The 17,599-nt window shown below is 43.4% G+C and overlaps 1 protein-coding gene across 4 annotated transcripts in view; it reads right to left on the bottom strand.

Moving 5' to 3' along the window:
- LOC119659922 (dipeptidase 1) overlaps positions 1 to 17,599 on the bottom strand; it is a 394,749-nt gene that overhangs the window by 113,159 nt on the left and 263,991 nt on the right. For all 4 annotated transcript variants that reach the window (XM_038068255.1, XM_038068254.1, XM_038068256.1 and 1 more), the window contains one exon: positions 6,606 to 6,730. The gene's annotated coding sequence lies outside the window, so the exon portion shown is untranslated. The remainder of the gene's footprint in view (positions 1 to 6,605; positions 6,731 to 17,599) is intronic.

The following is a 17,599-nucleotide window of genomic DNA, read 5'->3' as shown; positions in this document are numbered from 1 at the left end:
ATTGTTACTCGGTTAGAGGAAATGAGAGAGTTACAGCACACCCGAGACCTCGACACTGGCCTCTCATAAAAAAACCAAGCGATAAGGGCTGTTGGAAGGATTTATCTGGAACATCCATTAGAACGTTTGCAAAAGGGACATAGTTCAACAAATTTTTGTAATATTTGCATATGAATATTTGATTTGGATAGTCGGCGTAAGTTATGACCTAAAAATGTCCCTTCTACGCCCTGGAAACAGCTCGATGAAAGTCTCACTCTCATTTTCAGTTTTATTTCAATCACGTGAAGGAAGCTCTCAAAGGATTCATTCCAAAGAGGCTGCTTAAAGGCTTCCATGCACAACACTCCTGCGGAAACAACAACGCGGCAATCCAAAGTTGCGTCACTTTCACCTACTTCGCTCCTTTCACCTACATTCAACCCGAACACCGTCCTCTGCAACCTACTATACTATGTACGTGAAAAGAAAGTCCATTGCGATATATCTTAAGCTCAAAAGAAGATTAATCTTATGCTCCAAATATCTTTTGTTTTGTTAGTGTCGAAACGTTATTATTTTCATCCAGGCAGGATTAAATCCCCTATGGAAGTAACTGTAACTTGAGGAGAAAGCAAAAGAAAGTGCTTGTGCTCTTATGCATGAACTTAAAATGTGGAACAATGCACACGTTACACTTCTTCGCCTTGCTGAAAGCGCTCCGGTGAAAGTCAATCATTTCAGTCAAGATGGGAAATGTATGTTGAGAATAAGATTGGATTTTCGCTTCAGTGCTGAATGTAAAGGGGATGGCGAGGGAGTAAGGCAGAACGTACTATTTTCGCAAAGGAATGCTTCTTACGTTGGACTAGTTTCGAATTTTGTCATTAGCACTGATGTGTGTTGTTGGAATGAATGCGCCAAGGAATTGTGTCACAAGGAGTGAGGATGGAACATTAGAAGGCAAACTGGATTATATAAACAAGTCGAGAAGGGCAAGCTAGCTGGAGAAATTGCAGATTACTAAAATACCCAACGCTTTTTTCACGTGTTGATACCATACTGAGATGCATCCTGGATCTTTTTATGTCATCAGAAATTATTCACGTGCAAGCATATATTAAGACACTCCTGGTGAGGAAACGTAGAGCAAATATGCAAACGCAATCCAGAAAAGGCTAAGATAAAATTTCGGCAGAGATACTGCAAAATATAAGATATAAGTAGAAGGCATTGTCACATGGTAATGCCTGAAGAAGGAGAAATCAGAAGGCGTCTGGTATACACCAGGAAGTTTAGGTCACTTGGTCGATGCGCGTTCTGTGCTTTCCTTCAGGAACCTCCGACAATGGAACATAATGTGGTCCAGGTTCTCGGAACAGTCGGGAGACTTGTCTAACGTCCTTTGGTTGTTTCGTAGCCAGAAACTACCGCAGATCATCTGCAAAGCCAATCAACGTTGCTCACACAAAAGGAGTCCCAATACGAAACTCTGACAAGCACGTAATCTGGCAACCCGTTGTCAAGAGATAACCTCCTATGAACCGGACTAAGTAGATAGGACACTAAAATTAGCTAACGTACCCTTAACCCAATCCCTGTTAGCTGAATAGTTCAAAGCGGTTGCCAACGGCCATCGTATCTTGATCTAGATCCATGATCGTTACTGTCATATCGACCATAGAACAGTCCGCAATGCCGATAAACAGGAGCAACCTCTTGTATACCACCTCTTCTAACTACCCCTCTATGTAGTCAAGTAGGACGATATGAAAAAGGAAAGCCGTTCGCTTTTCGGGGTTTCGGTAAGAAGACAAACTTCCGCTTCTTTTATTAGGCCATGACTGATGGAAATCTGTTTAAAAACCACTCAGGCCTGGTCTTGGTGGACAATTTGAGTACTTTATTTGGAATTTCGTCCATAGCCTCTAATGACCTAGTGAGAGCTGTTCCTCACCGCAGAGTATTCAGTCTCCAGAATTCAGATTCCTTCGGTTGAAATGCGAGAACGAAGCGAGGCTGAAAAATTGACCACGAACGGCACAGAATTGGTCAACTACCTCCGTATTCCGGGTGGGATGGGAAACTTGCTTTTGGGGAAAAGGCCTGTAACCTAAAACTTGAAAGGTAAAGTCTAATGCACGTGGAGTCTAGCCAGTAACAAAATTGAAAGACTATTGTTTTTCTATCCAACACACTAAGATGAAGTTGGGAGTTAAAATAGGCTATATTCTATTGATTCGCTTATCAAAACCAAACGAATGTTGGACCTTGAACCTAGGAAAGACCCCACGCTGGGCGCCATTTGTAACAAAAAAAAATGTGATTTGCCTGTAGACTATCATTCAACCCTCGAGCAAGGATCGAAGTGTTCCAAGCACCCCCGTCCTCACATTCCTGAGCCTGGCTAGGACAGAGGCAAGCAAGCGCATGTCGACAGGACACTCCGGTGGAGCTTCAATATTGGCGGCCGGGCCGTCACGGCCAATTTAACCAACTTATTTAGCGTTTTGGGATAGTTCTCCCCTCTTGGTCATTTCTGGCCAACTGCAGGGATCGATGGAATTGAAAAAGAAAAAAACCTAACACAATACACCCGCACGGCAGTATCCTCCTTTATTCTGAAATCGTTACTATTCGCTCTTTGTTATAAAAAGGGAACCACACCATCGGTGCGAATTTCTACCACCCTGAGCTTATATGGATGCCATTTACCACTTAGTGGGAGTATAGTACGTCAATCACACCGCCATGTTCGTGGTTACCTCGAATGCTCTTCAGCTCCCCCCACGACTTCATAAGACACCCACGCTTCTCCCCTACTGTGCTGCGTCATTGTCGCCCCTTCTTATTGTGTGACCTGTGCACTATTACTTCCGTCTTCCCATCACATTGCGCACGAGAGAGGACGCCGACTAAGTCCTTCGGTTCAATGCAGGCTTGGAGCCTTCCAGAGACAATGTTGGTTACCTTCCATGTGCTTCTCGTATACATATAGCAACACAGAAGGAACATTAGCATAAGTTGATCTTGGTGTTTTAGACAGGGCATAACATCCAGTTCGGTGCGATAGTTGGCCGAAACCACGCTTCCTAGTTATATAAATTGATCATCGCCTTCGATGCTCCTCCCACTAACACAGATAGTGAGAGTACGACAACCCGTCGAACTGATAACCTTGGCTTTGTTTGTGTTTATCTTCAGTTGAACTCTACTTGCCTCTCTTCCCAAACTCAGAGCCTCCTGGCCAAAGTCCATGACCTGTGGGAGCGAACGGTGAGTGAGCAAACATGCGTCATTAGCGTAACTAAGGTGTTTGAAGAAAGATGTCATAGTCCATGGAATTTCCCTACGTCCTCCGGACAAGGCAGCATGCAGAACGTTACCGACACCAAAAATAAATAATATTGGTGACAAGACGGAACCTGACGGACTCCGCTTTGAAATTCAAACTTCTCTGGGATTTTATCTAGATATAGCACATGATATTTTGTGCCATCATATATCGCTTTGACAACAGCTATTAGTTTCTCTGGAGTGCGTATCCAACGTATGGAAAGATCTAAACTTCGCGCACTGTTCCAAAGTGATCGGTGTAATGTTGATGCGGTCAATGCAGGAGGATCGAGAGCGAGGGTGTTGCTGCCGGAATCGGTCTTAGCAGTCGATACTGCCTAGAACCCCTTCCGTTCATCGATCCACTTCCACGATTCCGGAGTTAGTCCGATTTTGGGACACTTCCTCGGGGCGCGACCAACAACCTGTATTGCACGTAAAATAAGGCGTTTTTGATGGCAGCCTAATGTTCATCGATATTTCCAGGCGGGTTACCTGTATCTACCGTCTGATTAGCAAGATAGCCCTCCCGCTGTCGAGCGATAGCGCGCAACTTGAAAGTGAACGGAGCGACTATCCGATGGTAATCCCTTTCGAGCCCGACATCCGCGCCTATTGAACTCCGACTGACCTTATGGGAAGTTCCGTGCTGGAGTATTGTGCCACCAATGATGAGAGGAGCTGTAGAAATCCTCAAACCTGTACTCCCATCATATGTCAGAACCCACCGTGGCATTCAAGTGACCCATAAGATTCTTAATGCTACCTTTAAGGAGCCTCTCTTAAGCTACGTGTAGTGGCTCGTACAGAGCATCCTTCTGCACTAAATCGGAAGTCAGTGTTGATGCATTGCACTTTACAAGTGTGATTCTCCTTAACCTGAACCGAAATCTTGTGACTAGGAGTCTGTCAGAAATTGGCTGACAGGTCAGGGACACGCGCCTTATGGTAAAAGTCAGAAGCAGCTCGACACCGAATTTATGTCTGCCATCACTTGGTCTTTAAGAGTACAAATGTACATTGTCGCAAGGGAGATAGGAGGATAGAAGGATCCCATCATCTTACTTCACTTCGGTCCAGCTTATATCAACGGCTTTCTCGCTCGAAATGTTAGTAGTAGAATAGTATTTGAAAATATTTTGGCGTTATCAAAAGGGAAGGAGGGAGATGAAAAACTCGTTGAGAGCCCTTTTGTATCTAGTATGCGTCTGACATATTAGGACATCTCTCTTAAAGCATGCTACTGGCAGTGAAGATAGGGTTTAAGGTAAAAATAAAGAATAAGCAGTGTACGATGATAACAAATCGACCTTGCACATTCCTTTACTAGTTTTACAAGATCGACCAAAGATCGGGACGTCCTTACTTCATGTACTTTATAAGAACTTTTAACTGGAGGTAAAAATTGTGAATTCCCAATGAAAAGGATGTGGTTCCTCTCATCTTCAAACGCTAAGCACGCGCTCGTTATTACGTTCCCAAAGAAACAAATGTGTGCATGCTCGGAATATCATCAGAGGCTACTCCAATGTTTGAGAATGGTTTCCTCTTAAATTTTCGCTTGAGTATTTGACCCAAAAATAGAATTTAAATAAAAATTTGTTCCCAAGAAAAGATTTACTCCAGATTGATTAATTGCAGAGGAAAATAGAAGATTAGTGATGTACAGTATGGACTTTTCGAGTTATTTCTCCTTCACATCCTTCGCGCTATTAAAAGTTGAAAAAAAAACCCGTCCCTCCCTATCCTGCAAATCCATCGAACCTTTTCATTATTTTTATTTAACGAAGAAAATATTTGAAATTATAGTTTGAGATCGGAAAAAATGACTGTTTTCCAGTCGTCTCCGCTCCTGTTTCACTTGTCTTTCGGCAAGGTGATTCGCCTGTGTTTCAAGACGGAGGCGGTTTTTTGGCAAAATTTCGAGCAAAAAGTTTAAACTGATTCAGGCGACGCTGTATTGTTCGAACGCTCATCTTGCATGAGCTCACTTCCTCTAGCTCCCTTTTAATTCTGGAACCATTTTAAATTTATTTGAGAGATTGATCTGACTAATTTCCCTGTTATCACAATCTTTTTCGATTTTCCCTCTTTCATTTTCTTATTTCCTGTCTATTCATACAGTTTAAGGAAACCCTGCATATCGGACTAATTTCTCTCTCATCAGAAAGCTCTCCCTCGTACCGGTAAAAGTTTCCCTTGCAAAACCGAATTTTCGCCTGTTCTTCTGAACTTGATTTTACTTTCCGGTTTAGTCAAGGCATTGTAGGGTTCAATTTTACGAAAACTCATTCAGGACTTATTTCTAAGCAGGCGAGTTACTCGAATTCTCGGCATAAACCAAACATCAGATATCCTTTAAGTAATGGTTTGGCTGGTCAGGTTTACCTGAATTGGGCAAACGAACTGAATGAAAGACCGATTTATAAGAAGTGTGCGAAGTGTTTTGCCGGTGGGTGTAACTCAGAATTCCACACGAGGAAAACTAACGGTTTACCTCGAGACTTCCCTCACTCTCTGCTAGGGGACTTTCTAAACTTGGATCCAATCTTTTTCCTTTTTTTACTAATGAGCTAAACAAATCGTGAACCCCACAGAAATTCAACCAGAGCTATCAAATGCAAAGAATTTTTGGGAAAATTTTTTTATTTCATAATGTACTAAGGCTCTTACTTTCAACTAAATTGCCTCCAATTTCCAGCACAACTCCCAAAAACGGAATATTCTATTTCTTTGGTAAAATTTCTATTCACGTTGATTAGATGCACATATTACACTGCACACCAGGCAATTTCATAAAGGTCCATATATTCATAATTCTGCATTGCCTGAGCCGCTCCGCTAAGGAAAGAGCATTTAATTGTGCACTAGCAAGAAAATGTGCACAACATTTCAGTGCTAAAATATAAAAGTGCGAATGATCATTTCTGTTTGGAAAGGTGTAGAATTCTTCAATTATTAAATAGGATTTAGGGTCGTTGGTGATTTGAAGATTGAGGGTTCTGGGTAAATATTTTGAAGTAAAGTTAACATTGTGGAGTCGGGAGAGATATTGGAAATTGTTGCCCGTCACAAGAACAGAACAGATTCTCTGGTCATGAAATCATTAACAGCAACCAAAAATTGTCCCCATCGGCACAAGAAACTTGACGACCAGCGACAAAAAGTGATTGATTCCCAGGGAAAAATTATAACAAAATTATTTTAGGTGCACAATGGGGTATATGTACCCCGTGACATTCCCAAACTATAAATCTTTAAATATATAAATATATAAATAAGCCTCTTACCTCAATGATTATCTACAGTAGTTGATATAAGATTATGAGGAATGTCCGAATTGATATCACAACATCGCCATTTGTAGTAAAAATTCCATGTACTCATGCTGTTCATTGTCTCCGCTGCAAGTTATCTGCAAATATAATAAGAAAATGTCGTCAATATAGAAAATTAAAGGAAAAAAGTTGACGTACATGACAGCTAACAAGGTTTTTAGGGTGAGACCTGGATGGCAAAAGCCAAATCAATAAACATCCTTATCGGTTCCAACCCAGTGCCCCAGAGCAAGAGAAGGACCGAGACCTGATAACTGTTATTAATTCATATCTCGACTTTCCACAAATGTTTACGGATTGTTCAACAATTCTCTACAAGGGTATATTAGCGGGAACTTCCCCCATTATTAACACATTATCCCTAAAAATAAACATGAGAAATATACGATCGCCCTCCCCACACTCTCCCAACAAAGCAACTTTCTCCGAATACTTTTGTTTGTATCTCCTCAATCAAATATGATTCCTCGATGAAAGTTCTCCTCGCAGGACGAGGACTTTTGACTTTGAATTTGCACACCGTCTGCTGCCGAAACACCAGTCATATGGCCGTACTTCCACCCTTCATTAATAATAATAAATCACCAAAAGAGTGAGAATTTTCTGAAATCAAATAAAAAAATTAATTTCCTTGCCTAATTGAATTCGGGGAAAAGACGGTAAAGAGGACGTTCTGCCAATGAACTTGGTGGAGTTCGTTTGTTTTGTCAAAGGAGGCTTTCAATTGGTTTTATTTTTCGCTTTTTGCACATTGAAATTCAGGAAAAACAAGTTAGGAAAGTTTCCGTTTTCCGCGAAACACCAAGTTCGCTGCTCATACATATTTGATATTTGTATTTTTCATTTCGTTCATTACGGATACTGGCTAGGGGCATCGTTCAGAGGTTAGAGGTGAATGAATTTATTTGGCTTGGAAAGTTTGTTGAATATATGGAAATCCATCTGGAGGAAATCTTTCTTGCTTGCTCAACGCTCTGAGTATTCTTCTTTTGGAAGTTCGCTAAATTCCTAGAAGCTGATTTTCAATTGCCTACCATACATGTGATCCTCTGGTAAAGGTTGTAATAAATTAAAAGTCTCCTACGCTCTCAAAAGACTTTGCGGTCGACTAATCTTAAAATAGAAGTTTGGTGAAAGCAGTAATCCAGGGCGGAAGACGTTTGAGGGTAGTGCTTTTTCAAAGCGGTTATTTTCCAAACATGAACTTCTATTTAGTATGTTTTCATTTCCGCCTTTCATTAGAATTTTACTTGGTTAGTTTATACGCGTTTATGGAATTCGCTCTTCAACCCCTTTTTTGGGTTAGGGAGGTGAAATGCATTTACGCACACAGTGCCGAACTTTTGTCTCAGACAGACTACTAGTTGAAACACCCCCTAGAGCATCTAGGACTCGCCGGAACCATGTGATGATTTACCTGAGGCCAATCCCATTCAGCATAAGCGCAAACTGCCTTGTATTCAGGGAGCCCCAGCTACCCTGGCATCTTTCCTATCTATCTCCCTATTTTTTACCTTAAGAATGCCTTGAGTATAACGTACCACCTGGCTCCACGTGTCTTCGCTCTGCAGCATGACCTTAATTATTTTGTCCGGGGACGCAAGACACCCTTCCATCGCAAGGTGATGGCGATGGCGCGCCAATAATCTGCAGATACAAAGAAGTGTGGCAGGCATCATTCACTACATTCTTGCAATAAATGCAGTCGGGGGTCTTCATTTCCCAATTATGCGCAGGTAAGATTGAAAATGCCCGTGTCCGCTGAGCAGCTGGGTTAGGTAATAGTCACCCTAGCTGTACTTCTGATTGAACCATGGCTGGACATCTTTTATGAGTACCCCGGTCTATCTAACCTCTCTATTCTGTTTGATTGCTCCCGTGTGCAGAGAGAACAGGTTCTCTCTTCATAAACGATGGCTTCCTTATTTCTCTCGCCTTTTCTGAGGTATATAAGCCTTCGCTAAGCAGCATGCGGTCGAAATAAGTCCCGCTATCGCCGCCACTAAAGGAGGACTGACTGAATCACCTGCTAAATAAGGGTTCTCTGACGTTGGACACCAGCCGAAAAATCGCAAATATTCTAGCCGCAGCCTTATCTGCGCTGTTGGGAATCTGCTCAAAGAAGCTCATCGTCGTGTCCATCATGATGCGGAGGTATTTCACCGTCCGTTTCGATAAGACCATGGTTTCACCAACTTGATTTGGGAGGACTGTGGGTCAGTACAGAGCTAGGGAGAATCCATGCTCGTAAACCATCTACTTACTCGCCGGATCACCATTCCCAATATGCATTGAGCTTACTCAACTGTGCGTGCGTTAACCAGTGCCGTAACATCGTCCTCGTATCCGACCAGATGCGATTCATCAGGCATCTTCAGTTGTTGAAGACTATTGTATAAGGTGTTCCAAAAGTCCGGACAAATGATAAATCCTTAAGCTGCCTCCGATTACACCTTCATTGGGCGCTGTCCTTCCCGCGTAGGGCACGGACCTTTAAATAGTCCCTCAACATCCGCAATATGGAATATGGAAACGATTCTCCAGCGCCTCAAGCATGTGGCACCACATCGCAGAAAGGCGTGTCTTGAGATAACTTCGACAAATTTTGTAGGTCAATTTTCCGGATGTTGCATCCGGTAGGTGGAAGAACATTGGGAAGAGCCGTTTGTCATTTCGATGGAGATGTACTGATAATCACTAATATTTCACGAAACTTCCATTACTTTTCGTCGTTTGACCTCCGACACTAAAGACTCCGTAGTAAAAGTTACGTCAGGGATGGTGGCCTCGCAAACAGGGAATCAGAATGTCGGAGTGCTACCGGTATTTAGAGACAAAAATCCTGTCGTGGCGGCCATCTCCAAAGTCTGTGTACCTCGAGAATTTGATTCAGGTATGCCCCATTCGAGGGCTCTGGCATTCAAGTCTCCTTCGACAAGAATTGTCTCTTCTGTCTTTCCAATGTCGTCCTCCATACATTCGGTGTGAGGGGAATACTGAAAGACGTCACTTCCGCACAACGAACCCAAACGTGGGACAAAACCATGGTCCCGCAGAAACAAGTTAATCGTATCTCTCACCCAGATGGCAACAGCGCCAAATAAATCAGCACGATGGTGGTACTGTTCGCTGAGAAGCAACAAGTCAGCTCTTCTTTCTTGCACCATCTGTCCCATAATACCGTGAGACACTTCTATACACGTTTGCTTGTAGGACGTGGATTATGGCGCTTGATTTTTTGCTTTCTGTAAATGTTTTTTGAAGACCTGGCAATGCCCAGAACCGAAGGACTTTGCCGAATCATAACCTTTCCCTTTGTGCCCGGGTTCTTCCCCTTGCAAGCCAATGCTATATACCGATATACTCAAGATTTAAAGCAACGGGTTGAAACTCCCCTTCACCTTATTCTGCAAATAATCCACTCGATCTTTATTTTCACGCAATGGAAAATTTGGTTTACTGTCTTCTTAGGGACAGTGGCAATGGCCAATTTTGTCCTCTAGAGTTGACAGATGTAACTCCCACCTTAAGGTTGTCCTGATCTGGGTCATCCTTTTATATTGTTTCCTCCACCTTTTCGGTAATAGTGAGACAATCTAGATCCCATATCTCAGCTGTCGTGCCAGAATGCTCTTCGACTGTCTGTGACTTCTGGTTTGGCGTTGTTGCGGACTTCTTGAAGAATTTCCACGAAAGATCTCCCTTCGATCGGCTTAATGAAAATAGCCTCTGACCCTGGGTTGCCCTTCTCTTTTTCTTTGACGCTGATGTTGACGTCGCAGTAGACTTCGACTTTGCTACAGTGGTGCACTGTTGTCGCTTTCAAACCATCATTATTCAACTTTGATTGTTGTTGCTAAATTTTCTTCTTTTTCGACGCTGCTTGATCCGCTTGGTTACCATCCCGCGAAATTCTTCCTGCTGAGTCCTCGTCAGCAAATCTCCGCTGTTTTACCCTCGCCTGCCGGTACCTCAAGACGGTACAGGTATTCAATAGATCTCGCGTTCACTGGCATGAGTGTCGGCTGGAACCATGGTCTTAAGAGCTCAATGCACTTCCTTGACTAGTATTGTGACCCTGTCCTCATAAGGGGGACATTATGAACCGAAACAAAAGACAATATTCTATGACATAACATGTCACTGCGGAGATCATTTGGTGGTAGTAGTATTAATCAAACAACGAGCTTCAAGGAGAAATACCGTAATTGACAGAGGGAAGACCTCTACGGAGCTGTAAATTCTTCCCTTTAAGCTAACCCCAATGGAAACTTCACCTGCAAATTGGTTACCAACCGGAACTATTTCCAGATATTCTGTATTTACTGAACGATATTTATAAGTATCTCAAGAGGCTAATATTTAAAAACTCTTATTCAATTTGCGAAACTCATTTTGGCTTCATGCCATATAATCATTCCTTACATCAATTCCACTCACCCCTTGCCAATGGGGAGTTCATCCACGGGACTTCCAATAAATTACTTCAGAGTCTATGAAACCGAAAGCTCCGCAAACAATATGAATTACCCCCATCGCGAACATTCTCAGCAGTAAAACTGCAGTAATTCAAGGGAATCATCGTATTTATCGAAATCCGCAGTGAACTTGCTACGCTCCGTAAACATACTTAATAGTGTGTACGCGCCAATTACACGAACGATTAATCCATTCCACATTTTCCAATCGAATCCATCCCCTCGATGATCCAAAGTGCAATTTATTTGCGGTCAGTTACGTGTCGGCAAAACTTTATGTCCTATCCAGGAATATCCTGACGGAAGCAGTTTCCCTCTTCCGGATCGTGAGGGTGGTGAGTGTGTATCGACATTGAGCGTAAGAAGTGCGGCGGACTTCGATAAATTAATTTGTTATCGGAAACTATAATTGATAACTCTCCGTTGGAAACTGAAACTTCATGAACAGCATGCGGCCAGCTGGCATGCTGAAGTTATCCCTTCACTTGCGATAAGTTGAAAGAGCTGTGGCGAGAGATTTGATGGTGGCATCTGGGCAGGACTCATATGAGATAATCCGGGAAAATTGGAAATTTATAGTAGAGCACGTAAGATTGGGTTAATGTAATGGCACTAATTTTATATCTGATAAGTTCTGAGGTTGGAATCTGAGGTGGAATAGTTAGCATCACGTAATGCTAGGTAACTGGATTGAGTATCGGAGAGATGACGAAGGATTACGTAAGTTAGGATTTTAGATTGTGATCGAACTTTTTATAGTTCACGTTCATTTGATTTCGTAGAATTTGGTTAGGTAGGTAGGTAGGTATAAGTGGCCGCTCCGAGGAGCCCAATTGCGAGGTTTGGATGCCACACATTCCTAAAGCCGTGACTGCTGTTATGACAGCAGGAAGGCAGAGTCCAGCCGGTTCTGATCTTCAGAGCCTGCACGTAGCATTTATGAAGGAAAGCAGGTCTTCCGCTCTCTGAAGCACCAAGACAATAGTTTACCCATTGTCCGCAGCTGACTCTAGCTAGAGCTGGGCAATCGCAGAGGAAATGCCTGCGGATTTCCCACCTTTCTCCCCAGCTTCGGCAATGGGTATGTTATGCTTGGGACTCGGATTATGCTATAGCCATCGACAGACTTCCAGTAACGCCAGTACCCCCGCTTGGAATACACTGGCGAAACCTGGGAGACCATACGACTCGGATACATTGTGTGTATTCGACAAAACGCCCGTGCCCATTCCAAAGATCATCTTTGATCCACTGTGTTATCGCCTCGCAACACACCGCCGGTCTTCCGCTTTGCCCTGGTTGGAAAGTTTCTCGTGAACTTCGGCTTGCATGTGGCATAGTCCGTGGGAAATTTCCAGATTTTCTGAGGTACTTCTTCTAGGATGTTAATGTGGCCATAGGGATTCGCTGTCCAGCATCTGAACTCGCATATCCTGATGGCACTGCACGCTACAACGTATTTAACTTGGAGGTCAAGGGAAAGGAGATGCAGGAGTATATTGAGAGCATCCGCCGGATAGGACTGCAGAGCCCCAGTAGCACCTGCACACGCGGTTCTTTGAATCCTATTAGAGTTCGTTCTATTGTACTTTTGTACCACAGGCTCACTTTTCGTAATGTTCCTTTCATGATGTCCCTCATAATGGACGAAACCATCCCTGGCACTAATATCACCAAGTCGTCCACATACGCCACTACTTTCGCCCTGCTGCTGCCAATATTTGTAAAATTTCGTCCATCACTATTAACTACAGAACCGGAGAGATGGCGTAACCCTGGGGCGTACTCTGTTCACAGCTCCGGTAAAGTGGTTGCCTTCCAGATCCGACTGGATTATCCTGGTACTTAGCATCTATATAATTCAACGCGTAAGATCCGGCTCCCATTCAGTACTGGTCAAGGCTTCCTTGATGTATGCACCCCCTATATCCAAGAAGGCAGTTAGAGCATACTGCTCAACCGTGCCAATTGCTTCGTGGAGAGTGGTTTCTGTGGATATGACTTTTAGATATGCATGCTGGGACTTAGAAGAAGGTGTTCTCTCCATAATCGCCCTTAAGTGGATGTCCAGAACGCGCTCTAGGGTCTTCAACACAAAAGAGCGGAGGGTAATTGGCCGAAAGTCCCTCATGGGCTCATGGCCGCGCCTGCCGGCTTTCGATCTAAAAGCCACTCGTGTGCGTCTCTAGGACTGTGGTACATATTCTAAAGAGATATAGCTGCGGTAAATCTCAAGAAGCCGTGGCACAACCCTTTCCTGCTGCTTCTATAGCATAACTGGCATTATGCCATCTGGTCCCGGGGATTTATATGCGAAGAAGTTGTTTAAAGTCCTGCCGATCTTATCCACGATAATTAACAAGCTGGGGTGGCCGAAAACTCTCCAAGCAAAGTGCGGGAAGTGCGTCTGAATCAGCAGCTCCAAGGTTTCACAACAAGATCCCGTCCAGGAGCCTTCCGACTTTTTAAGAATGGAAGAAATTTTAGAATACGCAAAGCTTTCGCAACTACAGGTACTTGGTTTTTCATTGGTCTCTTCATCTTCAGTTTTCTCCCTTTGAGGATGGACTTTTATTTGCCATTTTGTGGTTGGATTAAGTTGTAATAATTCAGATTCTTTGAATCGGCTTTCTACCGGTGGCGATGATTTGCTTAACTCATGATAACTATTTCGTCACGATTGAAGGAAAGCGTCCTCTATTATCAAGTTCAACCTTTGACTTGATTTTCTTTTTGGACCTCCTTGACGGGAGGAATTTTACATACTGCTCCTTCGCTTAACTTAACGTTAGATATTTCAAATTTGGTATCCCATCTGTTCTTTGCTATAGTCTTGTATTGTTGTTTCCTCAACCCCTTAAGATGTTCACCAAACCTACCTACCTCGATGGTTCGACTATTCTTATGCGACCATTGCTATTGTGCTTCCTGATTCATTATGTATATTCACTGCACCTGCATTCAGTTTGGCAGGACCTCTGCTGCTAAGTGGTTTGTAGGTAATAAGCCTACAGCGGTGTGACAAGCACAACGATAAAACAAGCATACATAACACAACCAAGATTCTCACTAGAAACCCGGGATCATCTATTAACCAGTTCAAATGTCGCACCATCCACTGTACAAGGACAATATGTCTCAAATACAGTTTACCGCTCTAGAACATTCAAAGGTACTCCCTCGAGCTCGTAACAGTAAGTTCCTAAGTAAGTATAAACTGCGAACGTGTCTAAAATTCAACTTCATTTGAGACTAAAAATTCAATCAAACAATAAATGCGAAATCGCCATCCTCCACCTTAAACGTGGATTGCCAACCGTCATATCCTTTCAAAACTGAACCAACCCCAACCATATCCTTCTCACCCCCATCTTACATCCAAAGAAATACACCTCCCTCTACATGAGTGTCATGCATTATAAAGAAAATTTCAAGGAGTTATTCCCGAGCGCACGTACCGCATAAAATCGGACAAGTTTATTACCACCATGGCCACTACGGCAAAAGGGATAAGCCCGCAGCCCATGTCCTTCCCCCAAAGCTAGTTTATTACAATGCCGATGGAGAACACGCTGCAGATGAACGCTCGTATATTTCCTTTCCGGCGGAATGGCCGAGAGTCGTATTGAAGGAAATTACATTACACTTCCTAAGTAATCAGGCGTTAAGTTTTACGGTTTGAGCTCCTCCTGTCCGACCAACCAGCTGGAAAGTGAAACGCCGGTACTTGCACGTCCTCCTCCGTAGTGCAGTAAAACTATGTCTTATTGCCTGTATTTTCACCTGTGCGCCGAGTGAAGATAATGCTCAGCACTAACTAGTGTGTATTGAAAGTAGTTTCGTTTTTAATGGGTTTACGTGATGGGTAATCCGAGTGGTGGGGAGGACATTAATTAGGAGTAGTGAAGTAGGTGCAAACTTAAACTTATATTGATTACGGGAGTCCTTCGCCCCTGGATGAGCTGCGTGTTATCAAATAAACATTTCTATGGGTCCTGTAATGGCAGCTCGTTGAGATTTTATGGGGTAACTCGTGAAATCTAGCAAAATGTTGAGGTAATGAGGTGTAAGTGGAGAAAAAGATAAGATTCTTTTTCATAAAGCGTTCTGGATTGAATGTGTCTAGTGCAAAATAGTTAAATGATCCTTTATTTCCAAATGCCTTGAATGCGAAGATACCGTTTGTGATGGTCTACGGTGAAGAAGAATTAACCTCCCTCTTGCACTCAGTAACTCGAGATTCGCTCCGTTTGACGGTTCTTCGGGTTCTTTGACCACTGATCCGGCAGGTAAACGAATCAGTGGACGAAATAGACGGATCTAATAAGCTTGCACACGACACTTGCACACAAATAGTTCGTTGATTATGCTTCCTGATATTTATTGTAGTCGTTACCTGTGCATTATTTTCCCATCTCTTACCCGCTTCTCTGACAATTAAGGGTCTTTTTTTATGCATACACGGAGGGGAGAGGATCCTAGAAAGACACTTCCATTCGGGACTCGTATCCACTAAAAACTAGCGTCGATCTATCCGGCCCTAGCCCCGTGGGACCAGGCATTACTTTGCGGGATAGGTTTACCTTTAGACAACCGTGCATCTCGTCCTTTGAACTTTCTTCCTCCTTACTTCACCAGCGCGTTCTATATTTTTGCAATTTCTCAGGAAAACGAAAGCCTTTCCTTTGATCCCAGCATCACCGGACTTATGCTCCTTACCCGGTGATTGGTTCGTTTTGCCTCACTCTATTAGGCAGTGACAAGTAATGTGGTAATTGGTTTCTAGAAGTCATACCCCGTACCCTCGATATGTCATGCATGGTATAGCACGGACGACGCGTAAATGGATAGTACCACTCCGGCTAGAACCATTTTTTCCATTGATACAGCATGCCAATATTCGGCAGTATTCTTCCAAGTATCGCGTCCTTTGAACACTTCGGTCCTTCACGGTCAATTTAGTCATTTAGGATAGCTCTTCCCTCTAGGTCGCCTCCGGCCACTCATAATGGTCTTTTGACCATCGCAGTCACATTTTTGTCATTACAAATGGCGCCCAATGTGGGCCTCTACATTTCCCAGGCGCTATTAACTTGAATCCGTTGAAGATAGCCTATTCCGGCTCACTATGTCGGATAGAGAATCAATAGATTCTCAACATTGTTCCCGGCTAGGCTGCACTTACACTAGACCTAATCTTTCTATTTTAAGATTTCACGCTTTTTCCCTCAGAAGCAAGTATTCCTAAGCCTCAATTTTTTCCTTCCCACCTTGTAAAGTACTACCCGGAATAGGGCAGGAAACTCTTGCACGTAGAATGCGGCGCAAACATTCCAAAGATTCATTCACTGTTTCATCTGCTTGGATGACGTTCTGCTTGCATCTTCCCTAGATGCTGGATATTTGGCACATCTCGAGTGCATTTTTCAATGCTTCTTTCTCAGCGTTGACGAATGCAAATTCCTCTTGCTCCAGGTGAAATTTCTAGGCCATTCTATCTTCCTTGGCGGTACGCAGCCCCAACCTAGACAAAGTGCAAGCGACCGCATGCTTTCGGCTGCCAAAGACCGTCGAAGAGAGGGTTCTCTGGTATGTAGACGTCTATCGTCGTTTCCTGCCCAAAGCCATTCACCACTAAATATTAGTTAGCGGCTTGTTGTCTGGCCCTAAGAGTGGTCTCTAGAAATCGTTCAAGCGTTTGACACCACCAAACAATAGCTGGTAGACGGTACACTTTTGCCATTTCCTCAATAGGATGTACCCCTAGCCGTCACATCATGGTGAATCGAAGCCACCAACTATTGGGTTTCTTCACAAAACCGTTGAATTTGGCTCAAGGGAATTGCAGCGCCTACAATTGTGACTTACTAATTGCATGTCAGAGCATCAAGTACTTCCGTTTTTACCTTGGAGACAGTTTTACCTGGTCACTGACGATTTGCCCAGGATCTTCGGGGTCAACATCCCAGCCGCAGTCACTTTTTCAGCAATCGCTATGCGCCGAAGAGTCTGCAGTCGGATTTCAAATACAAGTTCAGGAAGTTCCCCTCCTTCGGCTCAAATTCCTGTATCTACTGCGAGATCTACGAATAGGGACCTAAGCCATATATTCCGGTCACATTTCGCAAAGAAGTGTTTCACTCATTGCATGATTTTGCGCACCCTGGCGGTTCATGAACAAGAACGTGAATTCTCGCGCCAGAAAATGGATTGAATGCCAAAAGTGGAAGGCATGCTGGGAATGAAGTAGGTGTATTCTCTACATCGATAAAGTGCTTCCACACTATACATTTCAACATTATAGGCCCTTTGCGAGATTCACTCAGCTACAAGTATTGCTTCACGTTCATTGGACGGTTTACGCGGTGGTCAGAGGCAATACTTCTGCAGCACATAACAGCACATTCCTGTGCTAAGGTCCTCTGTCGCGAGTAGATTCCGCGGATTGATGTTTCCGTCGCAATCATC

This window comes from Hermetia illucens, chromosome 6, assembly GCF_905115235.1.
Source record: "Hermetia illucens chromosome 6, iHerIll2.2.curated.20191125, whole genome shotgun sequence".
Classification (NCBI taxonomy): Eukaryota; Metazoa; Arthropoda; class Insecta; order Diptera; family Stratiomyidae; genus Hermetia; species Hermetia illucens.
The sequence above is the reverse complement of the archived record's forward strand: the minus strand, read 5'-3'. Positions and strand labels throughout refer to the sequence as shown.